The 19211-nt window shown below is 35.9% G+C and overlaps 1 long non-coding RNA gene across 2 annotated transcripts; it reads right to left on the bottom strand.

The window, feature by feature from the left end:
- Positions 1–1096: 1096 nt before the first annotated feature.
- Positions 1097–3033, bottom strand: LOC141559498 (uncharacterized). Of its 2 annotated transcripts, none has more exons than XR_012487443.1 (3): positions 2900–3033; positions 2311–2392; positions 1097–1134 (listed from the first exon to the last, which is right to left on the bottom strand). It is a non-coding gene; the product is annotated as an uncharacterized LOC141559498 (long non-coding RNA). The 2 variants fall into 2 exon arrangements; XR_012487442.1 differs by lacking the exon at positions 1097–1134 and adding an exon at positions 1609–1881.
- Positions 3034–19211: the final 16178 nt, after the last annotated feature.

Here is a 19211-nt window from a genome sequence, read left to right as displayed (position 1 = left end):
GCTAACGACTTGCATGCTTCTTTACTGCAAAAGTTAAAATGTCACTGAAATCTAAAACACTCTATGACAGATATTTCGACCTGTGGGGCAATTTCTTGGAAATAAAATCATTTTGGGAAACATAGTAAACCATCTACACTCCCTGGGATGCAAAGGAAGCTAAGATGAAGATGGACATCACCTTTGCCAACAAGCAGCTAAAATACTTTTTCTCCTAAGATGTGATTATCAGTGTGTGTCAGTTATCTACAGAATCCACTCAATGCATAATATGACCAAACATGGAGTTTGTTAGTGTAATTTAGAGCACAACATACCCCTGACAAATAAAAAGGGGGAGAGCAAAGGACACTCAAATGCTGACCATATTGCTCAAGTCAGCCTGTATGAGACATTTTGGTGCGAAGAAAAAGACTGAAGCAGCAAAAACTTTGAGACTTTAGATATTTCATAGAATTGAATGTTTCTCTTAATTATTTCTAAATTGGAAACTGACAAATATACTTTAGTGTTCTCTACTAAGGGAAGACCCTCCTAAGCATGCTCATTTCACTCATTAAGGTTGCTGTTTGCTCAGAATTGCTATCATTGGAGGATTCGGGGAGGAATTCAAGCAATCTTAACTGTTGTAGGAAACGTGTGTGTATGTGTAAAGGAGAGTTATGTGTATGTGTATAATATGAAAATATATGAATTTATCTTACTTTATATTCATAAATATATCAATTTTTAATTCCAACTTGATATGGTGTTCAGAGGAAACAAAAAAAAAAGTAGCAAAAACTATAAACTAAAAAAATACACAGCTGAACAAAAGAGCTATTTGCAGGGGAGAAAGATGTACTTTCAGGAATATAATTTCATGTATAAATATATACATTTTGAAGAAATTGGCAATTTATCGTTATGTACACTGAATCCTGGCCAGTTTATAGCTGGCCACATCTCAGTGTTCACTCTGTAGTTTTCTTATCCAGTTGCATGGGTTTGTATTATTTTTTGCAATAAACTAGTTTTTCTAAAAACATTCAATAATCTTCTTATGATCTCACTATACTGAAATCAACAAATACACAAAATAAGTGGCGGGACTCACCCTCATCAGATGACCAATTGCTTTCTTCACTTTCATCACTTTTTATATTTCAGCAAGGAATGAAGTGAAAAGAAAGAAGAAGAAAATGAAACATTAATCCTCTTTCTAAAAGAGTCTAGAAAGGCCTAACTAGATTTAAGATCTTTTCTAAAACAAAACATCATTTACATTTGCATGAGTGCTCTTCAGTGTGACACAGAGAATCTGTAAAGCTCCAAATATAAAATTCATATTCACAATATAGCTCACTAAGGTAGCTGCCATTCTTGGAAGCATTTTTTTTTAACACTGATGAAAGGAAAGTGAGAATTTGTGTCTATGAACCTAATACCTGGGTATTTAGAATTGCAAAATTGACCCAGTTGGGACATCATGGATTTCTCCTCTACAGCCAAGATGTTGAGAAGCATAAATATCCTGAAATTGCTCAGAGATTATAAGCATAAAGCGAGGGATATCAAATGGCAAGGTAATTGTGAATTTCATAGTATTTTTGTGTCAATTTACCTCTCCTTATGTATTTCAATGCTTGAATTATTGTTTCCGATTTTCCTGAAATCCAGCAATTTTTTAATGTATTTTGAGATAATGTCTTCTCATATAGAGATCCCTCTTTGCTCAATTTATTTTTGCTTTATCTCCTGGGGTCTAAGAGCTACAATCAAGTCTCCATTTTCTTTCTAAATCCAATTTCACTTGGTCATTGCTTGAAGAGACATGTTCCCAATCAAGTAGAATCACCAGTCCGAAATTTTTTCCTCCAATAATTCTGTTCCCTGGCATGACTGAAAGTATCATTTGGTTTCTAATCATTTTATATAAAAATATAGAATGTAGAAAAAAATTTAAATAAATAATGTGTCAGCAGCTAATTTACACATTGGATAGAGCACTGGATTTTGGAGTTTGAAGGGCCTTAATTCTATTCAACTCCCAAATCCTCAAAATTTAGTTTATAACATTTGATAAAAGTCACAATAAATCAGTGGCTACATGATTTTTTAAAATTATGCTAGTAATGTATGGCAATGCTATTTTTGTAGCAAACATCTCTATATTTTAAGCAGAAATCACTTGGAGTGATGCATTTGAAGACATGTAGATTCTTTACAAAGTATATTTTTCTGTTTTAAAATGGATATATTGAGAAACTTTTTTATGTTCTCATTATATATCTGATTTCTTTACAGTTTTGGGAAAGAAGGGAAGCTCACTTTTCATCGTAGTAACTTTTGTCGCTTTTGGCTTGTCCAGGTGGGTCAGGTGTTTCAAAACAATGTTCCCATTCCTCTATAACTATAAAAATCCCAATGTCAAAACAAAGAAGCAATAAAGTGGATAATCAAAAAGAATGTCAGACCACTTTTGAAGGCAATACTTTTGTCATATGGTTCTTTATATATATATATATATATATATGTTTATGCATATATATATGTATATATATATGTATCTCCCTTTATATTTATAAATACATCATTTTCTAAATACACCTTGATGTCATGAGAGAAGGGAGGAAAGGAAGAAAAAAATAAAGTAAAAAAATATACAGCAACCTTTCATGAATATAATTTCTTATATTAATATATACAACTTTCTTGAACTGGTAACTTGTTATGTATATTGACTCCTCCCCCCGGCATTTAGCTAGACACATTGTAAGGTTCCCTATAGTTCTGTGTTATTATGTTGTATTTTTTTATTCTTTTTTAATGAAATTAATGTTTTTTTTTAATATATGTTACTGAATAAATAATCTCTGTATAATGAAATTAGAAAATATAAAGTATGAATTAACCTCACCATTATAAAACTTGTCTTTTTCTCTCCTTGTTTTATGTTCCAGGGAGTATTCATTTGAAAAGAGAAAAAAATAAAAAAATACATGAAATGTTAATTCCTCATTTTAAAAAGGTAGATAGACTCAATTTGCCTAAAGGATCTTTAAAAAGAAAACCATCATTTACATTTTAGACGGCCCTGGAAGAGGAATCCTCTTTAGTGTGAGGCACTTTATGTCTCCAAGAAAAAAAAAATATATACATATATATATATATATATACTGTGAATGTCTAGAGTAACAAAAATTTGGAAGAGATCATGATGGTGAAAATAATTCTGAACAGGTTATTGTACTCCATGCTCTGACAATAGAGAATCCCTGTCAAGGTTTATTTTTAAAGCTTTAATTTCTTAAACAAAGATAGAGCCAAAATATAATTAGATACATATATTTCCATTGAATGTGGATCCCTTCATAATTGTTTAAGCTGAGATATTTCTCACTAGGTTGAAATTTTATTCAAAGCCCTTTGTAATGAGATATCCCATGATGATTTTTATGTCTGTCAGCATGCTGTGTAGAGATGGCATCTCTCTGCTTATTTCAATGACAAATACACAACATTATTTCTTAAAAAAACATTTCTCATAATTATCTTTTCTCTACACTGAAAAGCGCCTAGCAGAACACAATACAATTATTTTGAGAAAAGATCATATGATATTATTCATTCATTCTTTTTCTTCTGGATGGGTTGTTTCAAGGTCACTCATTTTGGCCCTTTTCTGACTCAGCCAAGTCCTTTCCCTTTCTAGGATGGCTGCTTCATCAGAACCTGGCAGCTTTTCTCAGAAGTCATTTCCAATTGAGACCTTCCTGGCTGTGAGAGGATAGGAAATTCCCCAGACATGCTTGAAAAAAATGATTGCCCCACCCCCTCTCCTTTGTTACACCTCCTGCTTTCTCCTGTGCTTTTCACACAGTTTTCCTGAGCTAGCTTGATGAATGGAGAGACCAAAGGAGTGAAATGGATTTAATGGTACACTGATCAACATCCCCAGGGCCTTGGTAGAGATGGAACCTCACTGCTCACCACTCTTCTTCAAGAGCATGTTTTTCTTTGTGTTATGCAATCACTGTTTTATTTGACCATTTTGAATAAGTATCAGCATAAGCTGTTTTAAATGATCCCATTTAATATGAATATTGGACCTCAACACAAAGTTAATTCTAATCTAAGAGATTCCAATAGAAACTCACCAACAAAAACTTTTCCGGAATCTTTTTTTTTTCAAATGGATTTCACCATTGTCTGAAATAGTCAAACGTTTGAAAGTGACTTAAATTAGTATTTAGAGAAAAAAATGAACCATCAGTCATTTTCCTAATGTGAAATTAATGTTTGACTTTTCCATAGTAGAAATTCCCCCCATCCTTGTCCCCTACCCAATAGATGACAACTCTCAACAGGAAAGAAAAATAGAATACTTGGATTGCCTGAAAGTTACGTTTCAGTAGTGTTCCAATAACTATGTAATCTGTAAATGTTAATGTCATTTCAAAAAACTCACCACATTCAAATAAATAAGATGTTTTTGATGTAACTTTCACATGATGCATTCCTTAAAATGAAAATAGATGTAAATAGATGAAAATGAAAATAGAAATATTATATATATCCACACATATAAATACACATCTGTGAAATCATTTTATATATTCACATATGAAGAGACAGATAAAGGCAGAGACAGACTGAACTATTATTATGAAATTAGATAAGAAAAGGACTCATTTTATAATGATCTTGCATTACCTATTGAAAGGGCCTTGAAAAGTAATCAAATTCATACATTTTTTCCTGCAGTTTGTCACTTTCTCTGCCTATTGATAAGGGTTGAGGTTCCCTTTAAAATTCTCAACCCCCATGGATGAATATCTGGGCCCAGCCCCCACGGGATCTGAGCTGGCTTGGGTTTTCTCAGCCCCCCCAGTCAGTTTCATCCTTATCTGAAAAGGTCACCAAGAGTTTGGCACTGTCCACAATCTCCTTTTAGGTATGAAAGAGCCCAGCTGGAGCTCTCACTTTGCAAGAGCCCTTCCCCCCAACACATGGTTATCTTTCTGGCCAGGTAAGGGTTCCTGCCCGCCCAGCGGCCACCTTTGGCCCTGGCATCTTTCTAACTGAACTTTACTTCCAAATTTCTACAATAAACCTTTTATTTATCAATCTAGTTTTTCGGGCCTGTAAATTCATTTACAGAGGACACTGTGCCTCCTGGGATCTTTGTGCAGGCCAGCGGGATTGCCCCTTTCCTTTCTCTCATCACTATATCCTATGATCCAATCTATTCTCTTGTTCTAGGTGCCCTTTATATTTGAGAAGTTAACTTTCTGTTTTCATATAGACAAATGTGTGTGAACATACCACATATACTCACAATGCAGAGATAGCTTAAGTCCATTAAAAAAGGGGAAAAAAGAAAAAAAATACAGAAAACATTAAAGTGGGAAAATCCAGGGGCAGGTTGAAAAACCAACAGGCACTGTAGAATAAAGTCCATGCTTTCCAAAGAGGCAGATCTTTTAGGTCTGGCCAGTATGGGAAGAGAAGAGAGATTTTTCACACCATTCAATGAGTAAGCCTAAGTAGTATTTCAGGCAAAGAATCTGCACTCCTACACGTACTCCCTCCCTCTACTTTCTAAATAAACACCTGAATGAATGAATCTGGAAGGGGAAAACTTCAAGGTTTCTGGCCAAAAAAGAACTGAAGCTATTTGCATTCAATCTGAGTCAATGGACACCCAAACAATGACCACATGGGGCTTGATCCAGGACCTTTTGGTGGTCAAGTAGAATCAGATTGGTTTTGGAAATTCAAGTATTAAATTAAAACAAATGTCAAATTAATGAATAAAATATAATAAAATAATTTTAAAATTAAAATTTTAAAATAACTACAAATTAAAATTGAATTGAATTTTTAAAAATTTAAGAATTAAAAATTAAACCAGGATTAATCCTGGTCTTTAAGAAAGGATAGGCATTGCTACTTATTGGAAGGAGGGGAAAAGAAGTAGTAACTATTTAAGGAAGACAATTATTTTGCTGGGCAGATATTTAAACAGTAAAACAAAACAAAGGAGGGTGGGTTTAAGGGATTTCACTTTTAGAATACTGCATGGTAATATCTGAAGGATAATGAATGGTAAAGTAGAAAAGTAGCACCTACCCAATATTTCTGAAGCGTGGCTTCAAGTAAAATTCGGTATATTTTGACTGTCTGTGGAAAAAAAAAAGTCTTTCTATATCAATAGTAAACCAGCTTTTTTCACTGTCCTATGGTCAGGACTGACACCATTTAGTTGCTCTGTCCACTTTTAAAACAGATGCTTTATGATGCAACAACACCTCATATTAGCTGATTGATTATGATACCTGTCAGAGTTGTCCAGATTCAAAACTTTGTTGTAAGTTTTTTCCTATGTATGCTTTCTTAACCACACAGATAAAAGGTTTTTTGGTGTGTTTGTTTTGATTGGTTTTACCTTTTTAGAAGCTTACATTTTTATAATTCCCATTGATTAAAAGCACTGATTCCCTTTCCAATGACATTAAGTAGAACTTTCTCTTTGGTGGGCATATGTCATGATTTAAGTCATCCAAGTGTTCCTAAACATTAAGTCCCCTCAGACTGATTCTGAGGAACTGAGGTTTTCTTTGAGAAATATGCTCTAAAGAAAAATATCTGATAACATCACTGGTGGAAAAAAATTAATCTATAGGAAAAATGTGGTTTAATATAAAAGGTAATAATGTCAAATAAGAACCTGTGGATTTCAAAAAGATAAATTCCTGTAATTTGGATATAGAATAGGAAAAATGTTCCAAAATCCCTGCAGATGTATTAGGAAGCAGATCCTATTTGTCAGAAATGTATTCTATCTGAAATCTAAGCTAAGTAACACATTAGCCAAAAGAGAAAAAGGGAAAAAAATACTTGTAGGATTTTCTAACATAATCTAGTATCAAAACATCATCATTGAATCAGGCAAGATAAAAGTCCAAATGTCTTCCACAAATGACGTCTCTTAGACTTCAACCTTGTACATGGATTACCATTTCAATTCTGTTAAGTGTAATGGAATCCCAACATGTGTAAGTAAATTCATAATGAATTTGAAAATCTATAAAAATAATAGGTGGTTCAGTGAGTTAATACTGATCAAATATCTTCTCTGGCCAAGGCACAGTGCTAGGGGCTGAGGAGAAGAAGGGTGGTCATCTAAGGCAATTTTGTCTCTCAAGGAACTTCCAGTCTACTAGGGATGACTACATACTAACAATGCTGTATGTACAATCTACATACAGAACATAGTTTGAGGCAAAATGAAGAAAGAAAATTGCTCATAATAAGGATTCTACAAGTAGTTCTTGTAGGAAAAAAAAAAGTTGATTTCTAACTTGTACTTGAAAGAACCTAAGGACACTCGAAGACACAGAAATCAGGAGAGAATACCATGAATGAGGAGAAAACCAGGGAGGAGGACTGACTCTGGTTGAAAGTTGGAATTTTGATGAAAATTTAAAAAGCCCAAAGAGACTGGATCCCAGAAGATACAGACAGTAAGGTCTTTGGAGTAATGGGGGACCAAAAAGCCTGGAGGAATCCTAGAAAGTAAGAGTGAGAGAGAGAGAGAGAGAGAGAGAGAGAGAGAGAGAGAGAGAGAGTGTACTTGTGTGTGTTTGTGTGTGTGTGTGTGTGTGTGTGTGTGTGTGTGTGTGTGTGTGTGTAAGGGGGGAATAGGAATATGTTCAAAAATTATTGAGAATTAATCTTGGAGTTGGATAGGGAATCAGTATTTAGTAAATTGAAGGAACAAGTTGAGGGGATACCCTTCTGGAGGATCTCTTTTCCAGCTGAGTAGAGAACACATTAAAGTGGGAAAAACCACTTTCTAAATAAACACCTGAATGAATGAATCTGGAAGGGGAAAACTTCAAGGTTTCTGGCCAAAAAAGAACTGAAGCTATTTGCATTCAATCTGAGTCAATGGACACCCAAACAATGACCACATGGGGCTTGATCCAGGACCTTTTGGTGGTCAAGTAGAATCAGATTGGTTTTGGAAATTCAAGTATTAAATTAAAACAAATGTCAAATTAATGAATATAATATAATAAAATAATTTAATTTTAAAATTGAAATTTTAAAATAACTACAAATTTAAATTGAATTGAATTTTAAAAAATTTAAGAATTAAAAATTAAACCAGATAGGCATTGCTACTTATTGGAAGGAGGGGAAAAGAAGTAGTAACTATTTAAGGAAGACAATTATTTTGCTGGGCAGATATTTAAACAGTAAAACAAAACAAAGGAGGGTGGGTTTAAGGGATTTCACTTTTAGAATACTGCATGGTAATATCTGAAGGATAATGAATGGTAAAGTAGAAAAGTAGCACCTACCCAATATTTCTGAAGCGTGGCTTCAAGTAAAATTCGGTATATTTTGACTGTCTGTGGAAAAAAAAAAGTCTTTCTATATCAATAGTAAACCAGCTTTTTTCACTGTCCTATGGTCAGGACTGACACCATTTAGTTGCTCTGTCCACTTTTAAAACAGATGCTTTATGATGCAACAACACCTCATATTAGCTGATTGATTATGATACCTGTCAGAGTTGTCCAGATTCAAAACTTTGTTGTAAGTTTTTTGCTATGTATGCTTTCTTAACCACACAGATAAAAGGTTTTTTGGTGTGTTTGTTTTGATTGGTTTTACCTTTTTAGAAGCTTACATTTTTATAATTCCCATTGATTAAAAGCACTGATTCCCTTTCCAATGAAATTAAGTAGAACTTTCTCTTTGGTGGGCATATGTCATGATTTAAGTCATCCAAGTGTTCCTAAACATTAAGTCCCCTCAGACTGATTCTGAGGAACTGAGGTTTTCTTTGAGAAATATGCTCTAAAGAAAAATATCTGATAACATCACTGGTGGAAAAAAATTAATCTATAGGAAAAATGTGGTTTAATATAAAAGGTAATAATGTCAAATAAGAACCTGAGGATTTCAAAAAGATAAATTCCTGTAATTTGGATATAGAATAGGAAAAATGTTCCAAAATCCCTGCAGATGTATTAGGAAGCAGATCCTATTTGTCAGAAATGTATTCTATCTGAAATCTAAGCTAAGTAACGCATTAGCCAAAAGAGAAAAAGGGAAAAAAATACTTGTAGGATTTTCTAACATAATCTAGTATCAAAACATCATCATTGAATCAGGCAAGATAAAAGTCCAAATGTCTTCCACAAATGACGTCTCTTAGACTTCAACCTTGTACATGGATTACCATTTCAATTCTGTTAAGTGTAATGGAATCCCAACATGTGTAAGTAAATTCATAATGAATTTGAAAATCTATAAAAATAATAGGTGGTTCAGTGAGTTAATACTGATCAAATATCTTCTCTGGCCAAGGCACAGTGCTAGGGGCTGAGGAGAAGAAGGGTGGTCATTTAAGGCAATTTTGTCTCTCAAGGAACTTCCAGTCTACTAGGGATGACTACATACTAACAATGCTGTATGTACAATCTACATACAGAACATAGTTTGATGCAAAATGAAGAAAGAAAATTGCTCATAATAAGGATTCTACAAGTAGTTCTTGTAGGAAAAAAAAAGTTGATTTCTAACTTGTACTTGAAAGAACCTAAGGACACTCGAAGACACAGAAATCAGGAGAGAATACCATGAATGAGGAGAAAACCAGGGAGGAGGACTGACTCTGGTTGAAAGTTGGAATTTTGATGAAAATTTAAAAAGCCCAAAGAGACTGGATCCCAGAAGATACAGACAGTAAGGTCTTTGGAGTAATGGGGGACCAAAAAGCTTGGAGGAATCCTAGAAAGTAAGAGAGTGAGTGAGAGAGAGAGAGAGAGAGAGAGAGAGAGAGAGAGAGAGAGGGAGAGAGTGTGTGTGTTTGTGTGTGTGTGTGTGTGTGTGTGTGTGTGTGTGTGTGTAAGGGGGGAATAGGAATATGTTCAAAAATTATTGAGAATTAATCTTGGAGTTGGATAGGGAATCAGTATTTAGTAAATTGAAGGAACAAGTTGAGGGGATACCCTTCTGGAGGATCTCTTTTCCAGCTGAGTAGAGAACACATTAAAGTGGGAAAAACCACTTTCTAAATAAACACCTGAATGAATGAATCTGGAAGGGGAAAACTTCAAGGTTTCTGGCCAAAAAAGAACTGAAGCTATTTGCATTCAATCTGAGTCAATGGACACCCAAACAATGACCACATGGGGCTTGATCCAGGACCTTTTGGTGGTCAAGTAGAATCAGATTGGTTTTGGAAATTCAAGTATTAAATTAAAACAAATGTCAAATTAATGAATAAAATAAAATAAAATAATTTAATTTTAAAATTGAAATTTTAAAATAACTACAAATTTAAATTGAATTGAATTTTAAAAAATTTAAGAATTAAAAATTAAACCAGATAGGCATTGCTACTTATTGGAAGGAGGGGAAAAGAAGTAGTAACTATTTAAGGAAGACAATTATTTTACAAAGGAGGGTGGGTTTAAGGGATTTCACTTTTAGAATACTGCATGGTAATATCTGAAGGATAATGAATGGTAAAGTAGAAAAGTAGCACCTACCCAATATTTCTGAAGCGTGGCTTCAAGTAAAATTCGGTATATTTTGACTGTCTGTGGAAAAAAAAAAAGTCTTTCTATATCAATAGTAAACCAGCTTTTTTCACTGTCCTATGGTCAGGACTGACACCATTTAGTTGCTCTGTCCACTTTTAAAACAGATGCTTTATGATGCAACAACACCTCATATTAGCTGATTGATTATGATACCTGTCAGAGTTGTCCAGATTCAAAACTTTGTTGTAAGTTTTTTGCTATGTATGCTTTCTTAACCACACAGATAAAAGGTTTTTTGGTGTGTTTGTTTTGATTGGTTTTACCTTTTTAGAAGCTTACATTTTTATAATTCCCATTGATTAAAAGCACTGATTCCCTTTCCAATGAAATTAAGTAGAACTTTCTCTTTGGTGGGCATATGTCATGATTTAAGTCATCCAAGTGTTCCTAAACATTAAGTCCCCTCAGACTGATTCTGAGGAACTGAGGTTTTCTTTGAGAAATATGCTCTAAAGAAAAATATCTGATAACATCACTGGTGGAAAAAAATTAATCTATAGGAAAAATGTGGTTTAATATAAAAGGTAATAATGTCAAATAAGAACCTGAGGATTTCAAAAAGATAAATTCCTGTAATTTGGATATAGAATAGGAAAAATGTTCCAAAATCCCTGCAGATGTATTAGGAAGCAGATCCTATTTGTCAGAAATGTATTCTATCTGAAATCTAAGCTAAGTAACGCATTAGCCAAAAGAGAAAAAGGGAAAAAAAATACTTGTAGGATTTTCTAACATAATCTAGTATCAAAACATCATCATTGAATCAGGCAAGATAAAAGTCCAAATGTCTTCCACAAATGACGTCTCTTAGACTTCAACCTTGTACATGGATTACCATTTCAATTCTGTTAAGTGTAATGGAATCCCAACATGTGTAAGTAAATTCATAATGAATTTGAAAATCTATAAAAATAATAGGTGGTTCAGTGAGTTAATACTGATCAAATATCTTCTCTGGCCAAGGCACAGTGCTAGGGGCTGAGGAGAAGAAGGGTGGTCATCTAAGGCAATTTTGTCTCTCAAGGAACTTCCAGTCTACTAGGGATGACTACATACTAACAATGCTGTATGTACAATCTACATACAGAACATAGTTTGAGGCAAAATGAAGAAAGAAAATTGCTCATAATAAGGATTCTACAAGTAGTTCTTGTAGGAAAAAAAAAGTTGATTTCTAACTTGTACTTGAAAGAACCTAAGGACACTCGAAGACACAGAAATCAGGAGAGAATACCATGAATGAGGAGAAAACCAGGGAGGAGGACTGACTCTGGTTGAAAGTTGGAATTTTGATGAAAATTTAAAAAGCCCAAAGAGACTGGATCCCAGAAGATACAGACAGTAAGGTCTTTGGAGTAATGGGGGACCAAAAAGCCTGGAGGAATCCTAGAAAGTAAGAGTGAGAGAGAAAGTGAGAGAGAGAGAGAGAGAGAGAGAGAGAGAGAGAGAGAGAGAGAGAGAGAGAGAGAGAGAGAATGTGTGTACTTGTGTGTGTTTGTGTGTGTGTGTGCGTGTGTGTGTGTGTGTGTGTGTGTGTGTGTGTGTGTAAGGGCGGAATAGGAATATGTTCAAAGATTATTGAGAATTAATCTTGGAGTTGGATAGGGAATCAGTATTTAGTAAATTGAAGGAACAAGTTGAGGGGATACCCTTCTGGAGGATCTCTTTTCCAGCTGAGTAGAGAACACATTAAAGTGGGAAAAACCACTTTCTAAATAAACACCTGAATGAATGAATCTGGAAGGGGAAAACTTCAAGGTTTCTGGCCAAAAAAGAACTGAAGCTATTTGCATTCAATCTGAGTCAATGGACACCCAAACAATGACCACATGGGGCTTGATCCAGGACCTTTTGGTGGTCAAGTAGAATCAGATTGGTTTTGGAAATTCAAGTATTAAATTAAAACAAATGTCAAATTAATGAATAAAATATAATAAAATAATTTAATTTTAAAATTGAAATTTTAAAATAACTACAAATTAAAATTGAATTGAATTTTAAAAAATTTAAGAATTAAAAATCAAACCAGATAAGCATTGCTACTTATTGGAAGGAGGGGAAAAGAAGTAGTAACTATTTAAGGAAGACAATTATTTTGCTGGGCAGATATTTAAACAGTAAAACAAAACAAAGGAGGGTGGGTTTAAGGGATTTCACTTTTAGAATACTGCATGGTAATATCTGAAGGATAATGAATGGTAAAGTAGAAAAGTAGCACCTACCCAATATTTCTGAAGCGTGGCTTCAAGTAAAATTCGGTATATTTTGACTGTCTGTGGAAAAAAAAGTCTTTCTATATCAATAATAAACCAGCTTTTTTCACTGTCCTATGGTCAGGACTGACACCATTTAGTTGCTCTGTCCACTTTTAAAACAGATGCTTTATGATGCAACAACACCTCATATTAGCTGATTGATTATGATACCTGTCAGAGTTGTCCAGATTCAAAACTTTGTTGTAAGTTTTTTGCTATGTATGCTTTCTTAACCACACAGATAAAAGGTTTTTTTGGTGTGTTTGTTTTGATTGGTTTTACCTTTTTAGAAGCTTACATTTTTATAATTCCCATTGATTAAAAGCACTGATTCCCTTTCCAATGACATTAAGTAGAACTTTCTCTTTGGTGGGCATATGTCATGATTTAAGTCATCCAAGTGTTCCTAAACATTAAGTCCCCTCAGACTGATTCTGAGGAACTGAGGTTTTCTTTGAGAAATATGCTCTAAAGAAAAATATCTGATAACATCACTGGTGGAAAAAAAATTAATCTATAGGAAAAATGTGGTTTAATATAAAAGTTAATAATGTCAAATAAGAACCTGTGGATTTCAAAAAGATAAATTCCTGTAATTTGGATATAGAATAGGAAAAATGTTCCAAAATCCCTGCAGATGTATTAGGAAGCAGATCCTATTTGTCAGAAATGTATTCTATCTGAAATCTAAGCTAAGTAACGCATTAGCCAAAAGAGAAAAAGGGAAAAAAATACTTGTAGGATTTTCTAACATAATCTAGTATCAAAACATCATCATTGAATCAGGCAAGATAAAAGTCCAAATGTCTTCCACAAATGACGTCTCTTAGACTTCAACCTTGTACATGGATTACCATTTCAATTCTGTTAAGTGTAATGGAATCCCAACATGTGTAAGTAAATTCATAATGAATTTGAAAATCTATAAAAATAATAGGTGGTTCAGTGAGTTAATACTGATCAAATATCTTCTCTGGCCAAGGCACAGTGCTAGGGGCTGAGGAGAAGAAGGGTGGTCATCTAAGGCAATTTTGTCTCTCAAGGAACTTCCAGTCTACTAGGGATGACTACATACTAACAATGCTGTATGTACAATCTACATACAGAACATAGTTTGAGGCAAAATGAAGAAAGAAAATTGCTCATAATAAGGATTCTACAAGTAGTTCTTGTAGGAAAAAAAAAAAGTTGATTTCTAACTTGTACTTGAAAGAACCTAAGGACACTCGAAGACACAGAAATCAGGAGAGAATACCATGAATGAGGAGAAAACCAGGGAGGAGGACTGACTCTGGTTGAAAGTTGGAATTTTGATGAAAATTTAAAAAGCCCAAAGAGACTGGATCCCAGAAGATACAGACAGTAAGGTCTTTGGAGTAATGGGGGACCAAAAAGTCTGGAGGAATCCTAGAAAGTAAGAGAGTGAGTGAGAGAGAGAGAGAGAGGGAGAGAGTGTGTGTGTGTGTGTGTGTGTGTGTGTGTGTTTATTTGTGTGTAAGGGGTGAATAGGAATATGTTCAAAAATTATTGAGAATTAATCTTGGAGTTGGATAGGGAATCAGTATTTGTTAAATTGAAGGAACAAGTTGAGGGGATACCCTTCTGGAGGATTTCTTTTCCACCTGAGTAGAGAACACATTAAAGTGGGAAAAACTGGGGGCAGGTTGAAAAACCAACTGGCACTGTAGAATAAAATCCATGCTTTCCAATGAGGCAGATCTTTTACCTCTGGCCAGTGTGGGAAGAGAAGAGAGATTTTTCACACCAATGAGTAAGCCTAAGTAGTATTTCAATCAAAGAATCTGCACTCCTACACCTACACCCTCCTTCCACTTTCTAAATAAACACCTGAATGAATGAATCTGGAAGGGGAAAACTTCAGGGTTTCTGTCCAAAAAAGAACTGAAGCTATTTGCATTCAATCTGACTTCCGGCCAAGATGGCGGAGAGGAGGCAAAGAGCTGCTTGAGCTCTGCATGTTCTCTCAGAACTTACTTCATGAAAAGCCTTAGAATTAATGCTTGACAGGACCAAAAATAAATAAATAAATAAATAACAAATAGTCCCCAACAGAAGACATCCTTGAAATTTGCCGGAAAAGTTCTGTGCTTGCTTGTTGGAGGGGACAAACAGACTGGGTGCAGACTAAGGGCAAGCCCAGAGAGCAAAGACGGCAGCTAACACTGCTCAGACCAGAGGGGGCCTTCTTCCCTTCCATTTCTGTAAAACGACCTTTACCCGAGAGTGGATACTCCGCAGCAGAGAAGGGATAAATACCAGAGGTAAAGAATAACACCCCCGGAAAACTAGTGTCTTTCAGGACCTGGCCACCCCCACCCAGAGTGACTCAGTGCATTCTTAGAGTCTCAGAGCACAGATGCAGCACAGCCAATAGCTGTCATGCTAGTGCCTCGCTACTGTCTCCCACAGTCTGTACAGGAAGCCCGGTTACACCATCCAGACCCAACCCCCACTCCCAGAAACAGACCATTTGTTTTTCTTGTCAATTTGTTTCTTTGAGTCACGCTCTGACAAAAGGAACAAAAAATTTAAAAGGTCTCTTATCAATGACAGCTTCTGTATGGATAGAGAGCAGACTTCAAACCCTGAGGAGATTAAAATCAGACTGTCTCTAGAGGAATCCCCTAAGGGGAATATGATCTGCTCCTCAATACACAAGACTTTCATAGAGAAAATCAAAAAGGCTATGAAAAAGAAAGGGAAGCTTGGCAAGAGAGTCCTGAGTAGTCCTCCCAGGCCTTTAAAGGTAGAGTGGACAAAGAAAACAAATCATTGAGAAATAAAATTAGTGAGTTGGTAAAAGAAAACAGCTCTCTAAAAAGTAAAAGGGATGAAATGGAAAAAAAAATCCCATAGAAGAAAAAAAAAAACTCACTTAAAAACTCAATTGGAAAAGTACAAAAAGATACAAAAAAGTGAGTATAGAAAATACATCATTGAAAATTAGACTCGAACAAGTAGAAATGAATGACTCAAGGCAAACCAAGAAGTAGTCAAGCAAAACCAGAAAAATGAAACCATTGAAAAGAATGTCAAGTACCTTGTAACATGCCCTCCTGGCAGTTACAATTACTAGTCTGCCCTAGGCCCAACAGAGTACCTTTGACCACTGACTTTTGCAGTGTCAACTCTTCCTGGCTTGCCTCCTCTGAGGCCTTCAAAGGTCTCTGGCCATGATTTCTTGAATCTATAGTTAAATAACGGGTAGCACGCTCAAACATTTATTACACCTCCTACTATAATGCCCTGACTTGTTGGTTCCCTAGTGAACACCTGGTGTGAAGACCCATGTGTTCTCTCCCAAAGTCCTTAGCTCTCGGCTATCCATCAGCTTGGCTTGGCTTGGCTAGCCCAGGTTAGGGAGCCAGGTTCAAGAGAGCGACTGCTGTCTGCAGTGGCCTTCTAAAGGGCCTGTCAGGTCACACACACAGCCAACCAGCGAGAGAGTCGTCCCCCATTACCAAGCTATCTCAATATGGCCAAGATCCCACCTACAGGGCAGTCCTAATATCCACAGAGATTACTTCTGGGCCACTCAATCTCCTGTTGCGCTATGGTGCCACCCATTTAAAGGGCCCTTACAGTACCTTACAGTTAGGGGAGTGGAGATGGGGTGGGGGGGCGAATGCCCTGCTAAGAACCCTGCAGTGCAGATTAATGACTTCCTTGAGGCAAGTGTGTGAGCAGGAAAGTGTCACTACCCAATTCAAAGCCGCTGTAAGGCTGTGGGTTTTAGCAGATGACTAGCTGAATAGCCCTGCTCAAACAGGAAGTGTCTCTGCCTAAGAAGCACAGTCTTGCTGCTGAGGTTCTGTTGCCCCAGGCTGAGCCCCTACTGTGTAGATTAGAGACTTCCCCAGGCTGCACTTCCCTGCTGTGTAGATTTATAGCTGCCCCGGCCAAGCTTCAGCGTGCCGCTGCACAGTTGCGCTGGTCTATGCTCAGTCACTTCTGGTTTCTGTATGGGGGGGTACAGTTCTGGTGTTTTTAGAGTACCTTTACCTCTGGTTGTAATCTCTGTGGTGGACCGCTGCTTTACAATCAAGGCAAAGCAACAAGCCTATGTCAGGGTCGTTTCCACTGCCATTCTAGCCACAGAGGCTACCCCTGTCCCTGGTCCACTCAGGATACCAGACTTTCCTATCTCCCTGCCTGCCTCTTGTCTTTTTCTGTCTCTCAGGACAAACTTGATCTGGCAATCTTCCAGGTTCTCTTCAGCTGGTAAGTCGTTGCACCTTGCATCTTCATGCATTTCCCCAGTCAAGCACTATTTTTAAGGCTAAATTCAAAGACTGGTATTGAGGGCAAGACAGAAGATTAAAGAGCATGTGCCTTCTCTGCCATCTTGGCTCCACCTCCTCCTAGTCACAGTTTTTTCCTCAGAAATAGAAGGAATTCACCAGTTTCATTGAATGTCCATCTTTTTCTGTGGAAAATAATGTTCATTTTGGCAGGCTAAGTTATTTTTGGTTGCATAAAAAGTTCCTTAACTTTTGGAATCTCAGAATCCAGGCCCTTAGATCCTTTAATGTGGAAGCTACCTGATCCTGAGTAATGCTTCTTGTGGCTTCTCTGTATTTGATGGTTTTTAAAGCTGCTTTTACTGTTGTTTCCTTGGTTTGATAGTTCCAGAATTTTACCACAATATTTCTTGGAGTTTTGATTTGGGGATCTCTTTCAGTAGGTGATCTGTGAATTCTTTCAATGTCTATTTTACCCTCGGTTTCTAACATCTGGACAGTTCTCTTGGATGATTTCCCAAAAAATAATCTAGGCTCTTTATTGTTTTTTCTTAATTTTGTTTTGTTTTGTTTTATTTTTTCTTCATACTCTTCAGGAAGCCTAATAATCCTCAGATTATCTGTCTTAGATCTATTTTGCAGATCTGTTGTTTTCCAAGTAGCTATTTAATATTATTTTTTCAAATTTTTCTTTTCTTTTCTTTTTTTTTTTTTTTTGCTTGATGGATTCTTGGTGTCGCCCTGAGTCATTCATTTCCATTTGTTCAATTCTAAATTTTGATGAATGGTTTTCTTCATTTACTTTTTTTTTTCTTTTTATAATTGTACAATTGAGTTTTTAAATGAGTTGTTTTGTTCTATGGACTTTTTTTCCATTTCCCCAATTTTTATTTTTAGAGAGCTATTTTTTTTTCCAATTCAATAATTCTGTTTTTTAGGGAATTAATTCCTTTATCCATTGTATCTTTTAATGAGTAGGATGATTTATCCAGACCCTCTTGGCAAGCTTACCTTTTCTTTTCCCATTTTTCTTCTAGCTCTCTTGTAAGAGACTTTTTAATTTCTTCTATGAGGGTTTTGTGTGATGGGGATGGGATCATATCCCCCTTTGGGGTTTCATCTAGAGACAATCTGTTTTAGTCTCCTCAGAGTTTGAAGTCTATTCTTCATCAATATAAAAGCCATCTACAGTTAGAGCCCACTTTAACTTTTTATTCATTTTGACAAAAAAGAAACAAAGAAAACAAACAAACAAAAAATGACAACTGTAGTCGGCTTTTGGGGCAGTATGGTATTATCTAGCTTGCTCTTCAGACAACAGGAGGTAGCAGTGAAGCAGCAGTGGGACAGCCATGGCTGCGCTGTGACTGCTTAGTAAGTGGGTTTCTCTCTGAGAGGGTGCTGAGTCACTCCAGGTGCTTGGTGGATATGTCCAAGTCCTGAGATATTCTAGTGTTTTAGGGTCATGGTCTTTCCCCTTTGTGTTTATAGCTTCTCTGCTGATCTACTGCTTGTTGCCAGAGCAAAGTAGCTTGCCCTTTGGTAAAGTTCTCTCTGCAAATTTTCCACTTGCTGAGATCACACCCTGCCCCTGTCCAATCTGCTCAGCATTGAGCTGCCTTCTCTTCTGTCACTGCCAACTTTGTCCTGGCCCACAAGCAAAAACAGACCTCTTTTTGGTAAATTCCAAGGATACCTTCTATTGGTGATATGCTGTATTCCCAATATTCTTGTTTTTGTTTTTTTTTCAGTCAATCATGAATTCTGTTTCATGAAAGAAGTGTCTGAGGGCAAGAAAAAGCTTAGATCATGTGTGTATCATCTCTACCATCTTGGCTCTGCCCTGGTTTATTTATTTGTTTGTTTGTTTGTTTGTTTGTTTGTTTTTTTGTAATTTTCAATTATGTTTAATGAAAACATCAGAGTTGAATAGAACATCTGATCTTTAAATACAGAAGCAAAGATTAACAAAATAAAAAGGGAAGGCAAAAGGGAAAAGGAAGGCTAATACATGGGAGGGGAGAAGTAGAAGGGGAAAAGATAAGTAAGGGGGGGGACTGAATAAAAATAAATAAAAAGGAGGAAAG

This window comes from Sminthopsis crassicaudata, chromosome 3, assembly GCF_048593235.1.
Source record: "Sminthopsis crassicaudata isolate SCR6 chromosome 3, ASM4859323v1, whole genome shotgun sequence".
Taxonomy (NCBI): Eukaryota; Metazoa; Chordata; class Mammalia; order Dasyuromorphia; family Dasyuridae; genus Sminthopsis; species Sminthopsis crassicaudata.
Note: the sequence above shows the minus strand (reverse complement) of the source record. Positions and strands in the feature narration are given on the sequence as shown.